General features: G+C 36.8%; 1 long non-coding RNA gene across 1 annotated transcript in view; it reads left to right on the top strand.

The window, feature by feature from the left end:
- Positions 1–683: 683 nt before the first annotated feature.
- The window catches only part of LOC122139834, a 20,572-nt gene continuing 13,495 nt past the window's right edge, over positions 684–7,760 (top strand). The window contains exon 1 of the long non-coding RNA XR_006156596.1: positions 684–1,123. This is a non-coding gene — a long non-coding RNA (uncharacterized LOC122139834). The remainder of the gene's footprint in view (positions 1,124–7,760) is intronic.

Below are 7,760 nucleotides of genomic sequence, written 5' to 3'. Positions count from 1 at the left end.
GGCCCTCTTCAGTATGCTAATAGTGTAGTGTGGAACACTATCAGCTTACAGGCCAATATCCACAGCCTCGCTGAATGCACACACACACACTTAACCTCAGGGAGAGCACACAAAATCATTCAATAAAACCAGACAGTTCTGCAGAGAAAGAACCTATTGAAATGTTTTTATGCCGCAAACAATGGCAGCTAAAGGAAAGATCCGAGCAGCAAAAGCGAATGTGGCCCTGGGGAATTATTTCTCATTTACAGATAACCACATAAAAGCACAACAATCAAAATCTCAAAAGAGTTTGAAAAATAAATAAAAAAAATCATAGTAAAAATGCAGGATTCGAAAAAGAAGTGCTCAATATTTTAAAGCTATGATAATATGCTAACGCTTTATGGAAATCGCTTAACATTAAAAATTACAGCCTCCTTCTTCGGATATTAAATATTACAACTCAATATATTTTGAGACTCTACCATGTCTTCTCATCACTTTACAACATAGTTTCACAGATACTTCACCGGGCAAAGTGCGACTCGTCACATTATATTGGAAAAGCAACAAACGCACTATAAAACAAAACAACTTTATTACCAGTCTGAGAGCCTTCAACCCAAACGAATGTGAAGTTTCACTAAGAACCTTGTAAAATAAACAGCAGAGGCAATCTTTAAAGAACGCCTCATAAGCTGTGGCCTAGCTAGTAACCCCATCTCCAAGGCTGAACATCGATTTTCGAGTAGGGCCAAGCAAAGACGCATGCATGGAAATCCACTTGATGGAGTGCTGGCTGTTATGATTTTTCTTTCTCTCTCTCTCGTCAAAATTGTTCCCCCATCCTTGTTGCGGTTGTCATAGCAACCCTGCTGTATGACGGAGTTGGTGACAGAGAGGTGGAGAGGTGAGATTTATCTCAGAAATGGGCTGCGGAGCCGCAACGGTGCTCCTCGCGTTCCTTGCACAAGGCATGAATGCGTTTATTTAAAACAGGCCTGACAGATGTCATATGCCTATATGTGGCCACGTCTTCACACATCATGGATGGATGGAACGCTTGATGTACGGAGCAGCTTTTATCCTTCTGAAAGTGCATACAGAGGTCGACTGATCCAGGGATAGCAGAATAAAGGCTGTAAGTGACAGTTGTTTTATCTCTGAGGTGCCGATTGCTCCTCGCTTTATTGTCATTGAGACAGATTTCATTGTGCATGTGCCATCAGCAACAGTCCACTTAATAAGAAGTGTGCTGTGCATCTGCACTTGTTAATGTGCATCTAATACATCACAGACACAGAGGAATAGTTCACCTACAAAATAAATTTTTGTTGATGTTGATGTAATAATAATTTTATTAAATTATTAAAATGATTTGGGTGACAACTTTAACTTCACAAATCGCCATTTTAGAATAGAATAGAATAGAATAGAATAGAATAGAATAGAATAGAATAGCTAAAGCTGATATTAAGTCACTGGGCTAAAGCAAATCCCACAAGCTGAAGCATGTAATTCTTGCTTCATCTGTCCACTGTGCCCTAGATTTCCTGTTCACTTCACTGAGACTTATAATTGGGTAACAAAAGAAACCTCTTGTTAAAAACCTCAGGGAAAGTTATCAAAAAGGGGTGGATATTGTAAGTCAGTCAGTGCTTTTGAATCCCTTTAGAAGAGCCAAAAACCATCAAAAGAGTTTTACAGGGTATTACACTTCAGAGAGAAGCACAATAACTATATCATCAAGCTATGAAATGACCTGAAATGGTCTGACGAGCTCTTCATACTTATTTTATTCTTATGTAGCTATCCTTTTGATGATCAGAATGAAGTTTGGTCCACTTTGTAGTCAGGAATTGCCTAATTATACAGGAAGAAGGCCTCTGATGCACTTTGTAGCACTTCCATGCAGACATGACCTCTAAGATGACCTTCTAAAAAGTGTAGGAAAAGCTTGCTTTAATAGCTTAAATAACACTTTCATTTCTTTCACTATTGGTTGCCTCTGAATCACTTATGACCCATGGAGTTCATGTTTAACCATGCACAAACCAAATATTCATTCACTGTATTCAAGGCTCTTACTGTATAGACCATCAGAAGAGTTACAGATGGCAAGCAATCACCCCGGTGGACAATGAGGCATGCAATCTCACAAAAGCTGTCGACTTCGTGTTATCACATGGCTCAGTGCAAACACATATCAGAGTGCTGTACTTCAACAAATCATTTTTTTTATCTATAGAACTGGGCTCACTCATGCACAGCATACTGCAAACCATTCAGCAACAGAGAGAGTAAATGCAGTGAACAACTTTGTGGTATTTTGACTTAATATCCTACAAATACCTTCAGAAAATATCAATCTGGTTTAGCATATACATATACTTCTTTTAATGCTGCCATTAAGTTTTCATCAACATATTTCCAAAAAGACAATAATAAATGACAGTACTAATGCAGTACCATAAGGTTCATTTTACCCAATCCAGTGCCTTATGAAAGCATTATAACCCTTCCTGTTCTGTCTAATTAAAACCTGATTTATAACAGAGCTGGAGACCTCACAGACCATAAGTCCCAGGGTCAGAGGTGGTCAGTGAGACGCCCATCTTCCAGGAAGTGACTACCTCACTGATCTGAGAATGACACATGTAATAGAACAAAGAATTGTGGGATCAGGTGCATCGGCCTGAACTGTACATGGGATTTTTTTCACCTGCAGCCCACCCCCTCAATTTGGTCCCAGGGCAGCCATTTGCTCATTGGCCTGTTACGTCCAATAGCAGCTGCAGTAATTGGCTATTTCAGGGCCGTGAAGGTTGAGCTAGCAAGGAGAGAAATACCAAGCAAGCCAGCTGTCAGTAACAAACACAGCCCTCATTTATCAATTACCAGCACCAACACGAGTAATTGTGTTGTTTAAAGACACTAACACTATAGTTTTGCTGCTGGTCAGATAATGAAAAGGCAAAATTTTATGACTAATACCAACTCAAATAGTCCCCTAATTAAAATATTAGACTCTCAGGAATTTGGGTCTCCAGTGATGCCAAACAGATATATAGCTGCTTTAATATGTAAGATGGTGATTACGGCAGATGACAGAGCCCTGCTTTATTCTTTCTCTCATTAAACATAATAATTGCCCCTCACATCAAATAAAAACAGACAGGGTAGGATCAGGGTGTAAGCATGTTTGAAATTGTTACTTTTCTGGTGTAATTTCAACTGGACACAATTGTTAACAACATTGCAGCATCCATTACGGAAGCCTGGGCAAATTACGGAGGTCCGAATTGCAGTGGGAAAATACATTTCAATTACTGTCTCCATTATCTAAAATTGGATTTCTCTGAAACTCACACACACACACACACAGACACATGTATCCAAGCACCCAGAAGCACACAAAAACTAAATGACTGAAAGGTCACCCAGAAGCTCAAAATCATGACTTTGATGTGGTCACCAAAGTTGGATGAAATCAAATGATTTGCATAAAGCATTAGCATCTTGCAATTCTTTGAAGATCAGCAAGTGTCTTTGGACCACTGTCTGTGTTGTGTTTGATTGGGAAGACTGCTGGTTTTTCTGCAATTTAGGGTTGTTTCGCAACAAGCTTTGTCCACTGATTATCTGCTGGAAAAGGACTGGATCTTGGATAAATCAATTTGGAAAAATATAGACTAGCACCAAAATGGCCAAAGTACATACTAGTGGGTCCACAATTAATGTAACAGGTTTCTTTTTAACAAAAAGCCCATTAGACTGTTCTTGTAGAGTGAAATAACTCATTAGAGGAATAATTCAGCATTGATTCTGTCATCATTCCAAACCTGTATGACTTTAATTGACTGAAAATTCACCCTAAATCTACTTGGAATGTTGAGGAGTTCACAAAAGAATAAGCAATGTCAGATTTGTGAACAAATCATTTTTCTGAATCAGTTCTTTTCAAATAACTAAAATCAGGCACTTTTATATCCTTATAAGGGGGGAAAACAATCTGATCTGACAGTTCAAATAGATGGATCAATGGATGCATGGATAGACAGACACACTAGGGATGGAAGAAAAGATACACTATGGATAGATAGATAGATAGATAGATAGATAGATAGATAGATAGATAGATAGATAGATAGATAGTTCAATATATAAATAGATAGACAGATAGACAGATAGACAGACAGAGTATGGATGAATGGATGGATAGATGGATACAATATGGATGGATTGCTAAATTAATTGATGGATGCGTGGATAGATAGTTAGGATTCCATACCAAATATTGATGTGGCTTGGATTAGGTCTGCAAATGATATATATGTGGTTTTATACTGTTAAGACTACAAGAAAAATAATAATAATAATTAACTAAATTAAGTCAGATACACACAAACACACACACACACACACACACACACACACAAAAAAAAAAAAAACCCATCTGAACAAAGAGTTCAGAATCCTTCTCTTCAGAGAAAAGCATCTTGCTGTGGATTCTCAAAGGTGGGCAGTCATGATTTCAGATACACTAATGGCTCTTGAGTATTTTTGCTCTGGTGGTAATTGCAGGTTTTTTTTTGTGTTTATCGAGGATGGTTATGTTTTGAAAGGGAGGATGTGTTTTTAATGGTAACCAAAAGACCATCTCTTCTCTGCCTCAAAATGGATCTGGTGTCTTATTTTTCAGGAGGAATGGAAAAGACAGTTATTTAGACCAAACACAGATGCTTTTCTCTTTCACTACAATTATTTTGTCTTGATAAGGGAACACACAGTAAACTCACAATATATTAATAAGCTAGATGTGCACAATGTGACCCTTACAAAAATGAACCATGCTTTTATAACACACACACACACACACACATACACACACACACACACACACACACACACACACACACACACACACACACACACACACACACACACACACACACACATATATATATCTATATGAACATGGTTACTATAGTTAAACCATGGTAACCACAAATTAACCACGGTTTTGCTCCAAAGTTCATTTTTGTAAGGGGAACCCAAGAGTCCAGCAACAACTGATCAATGACTGAAAGCCATTGCTTTTTGATACAACACCTCCAAGATGGTTAGTCTGACAGCTAGTCTTCATTAAAAAACTGTCTGGATTGCCTCCTGAGAACACACACAAAACTTTAACGGTGCATCTCCTAAATGAAACTGTACAGCTTTAACCACACAAACATTAACTATTAGAGTTAAAGGCAGGCAGATGGAAAATCCATTCACATGCTTGAAACAACACAGAGACTGAACCAAGTCCAACAGTAACATAAAATGGGAAGGAAACTGCTGCTAATGTTATCGAATAATTAGCATAGTTAGCGTTAATAACAATAACTAGGGTTAAATACCGGTTCATATATTTCTATTATACAGTAAAAGTATGTTTTTGGGACATTTCCACTACATTTTATTACATCGGTAGATTTTAATCACAATGTATATCTTTAAAGTGTTCTCAAAATTAGTTTTTTTTTTTTTTCTCATGCACCGAGTTAGAAATCTCTACTTGCACTAAGCTTTACAAGTTTATTCCTATCTATATTTTGAAGGTTTTAAATCATCATTTTCTTATTTAAAGAGTGATAAAACAATATCCTATCCTAAACTTTAACTCTAATAGTCAATATGAAAAGAAGAACTTTGAACCTGGCTTTATCCAATCTACAGACTTCTGTATTGCATATTTAATTAGAAAAGGCCTTCATTTACTGGCTTGAACTTTTAAGCCATTTGTGAGTTGTAGAGAAACTTAATAAGATTAGCTGGAATTGGTATACTGCATAAACAGTCATAAAATAAAATAAAATGCACTGAAACTATAATATGACCTTTTCATTCCTCCAGAGATATTTACTCTAATGGAGTGTTATGTTGCCTAAGCCAGAGATATCTGGTTTCATTAAACACACTGAGGCACTCAGCAATATTATTTTCATACAACGCAAACACAATTTCACTAAGAAAGTGAAGTGTTTACACTGATTAAAGTCTGATGAATGGGAGCAATTCTAACGAGACTGAGTTACTGAGAAAAAAACTCATGAGTCATCTTAAAAGCGTATTTTCGGGATACCGAGGGAGGGATGGACCAGATGTTGTTCGTCAGATCCAGCTTCACCCCTAAATCCCAACAGGGTGTTCCTGGGTCACTCCTGGGTCAAAGGTCATTGGATAATCCACACACAAAATCTGCATATAATCAGGGGTATGTGACTGTTGTATGATGGGATAGATGGAACGGGACGTGAGCATCTGTTACCTGATAGATATAGGTTTTAAAATAAGTCAAGAACATGCTATAAAACATGTATTTACATGCAATAAAACATTTTATTAACAGGCTTCCACCACATCTAAAGCTCAACCTTATGAATAAAATCAATTACATTATACACACACTCTATTACAAGCGGTCCCATATATCTCCAACGACTCACAGATAGGCATTATATTAAAGTGCGAGCACCGTAATGCATCATTGTCTGACATAATTAGCCTGATGGACCTTGTGACCTCCACACAACATTCCCAAATACCAAGAGGTCACCAGCCCCTGGTATGTCCTATAGATGCGTGCTAATAAAAAGTGTTATGACAAGGTACAGCTGGACTATTTACATCCAATAGAAATAAATAATGCTTTTAATACTTAAATGAGTGTCTTGAAAAGTTGTGTAAAGCTTACTGGCCCTTCTCACCCCTTCCTGCCAAAGTCATATCAGCAAACATCATCGGCATACTGTAGCTAGCATAATGAGCCAATATGCTAAAACATGGACCCAGAGGATTGGGGCGGCTGGGAGAATGTGTTTAGAGCTAATTTGAGTGTGGCTCAGACATGGGACAAAGTTCACACAGACCAACAGCATAATCCATCAAATCCTAAATACTTTGGGGAATCTGACACATGCAGACATTTCCGACATCTATACTCTCACTAAACCTGTGCTGTTAGTATTATTCATCTACTATTATAGCATTTATTAACATTATGAATGAGCTTTTATTTAAAGATATTGCCAGCTTTCATTTTAATTAACATTTTTAGTTCTTTTGTCATTTTTTTTTAGTTTAAAACAAAATGAAATATATTGTGTTATATTTCTATTTAGCTTTATTTTATATTTATTTAGCTTTGTTTCATATATATTTTATTTCTTTTTAATAGTTTTTCATTAACAATAACAACACTGGACTGAATGGCTTGAAATAAAAGCACTAACACGTTTCTTGTGAGTGTGTTTTTATGAGATTAAAACATATGTCCACTGTCTAAAATAATACTGCAAGCTTTATATTATCATAAAAATATTTATGGCAGAGATGTAACGAATATTTTTTTTTTAAGTTTAGAGTGGTGATAATTGTCCAGCTGATGTGATAGGTTTTACACTGATTTATATATCAAATAAACCTGGACATCTATTTGGTGTAGCATTTGCACTTTATAGAGCCAAGGCCTGTGTTGAAAGTGCTCGAATCACATTCATGTGCAGGGTCTCTTGCTCTCATTTTCTCTGAGTGATTAAGCTCAATTAACTCATCTCATTAAGGTTAATGATCTACTTCACCATTTTCCACTCCAAGTTCTTGGATGAAGGAGTAGCACAGACTAAAGATGACGTTCGATATCTTCTACCAAAGAAGCATCAAATCTTTTTCTCTCAAATGACTTCTGTATTGTCTATCTTAAATTAGAGAATGTGCTTTAATTACTG

The sequence above is a fragment of the Cyprinus carpio genome, chromosome A4 (genome assembly GCF_018340385.1).
Source record: "Cyprinus carpio isolate SPL01 chromosome A4, ASM1834038v1, whole genome shotgun sequence".
NCBI classification, from domain to species: Eukaryota; Metazoa; Chordata; class Actinopteri; order Cypriniformes; family Cyprinidae; genus Cyprinus; species Cyprinus carpio.
The sequence above is the reverse complement of the archived record's forward strand: the minus strand, read 5'-3'. Positions and strand labels throughout refer to the sequence as shown.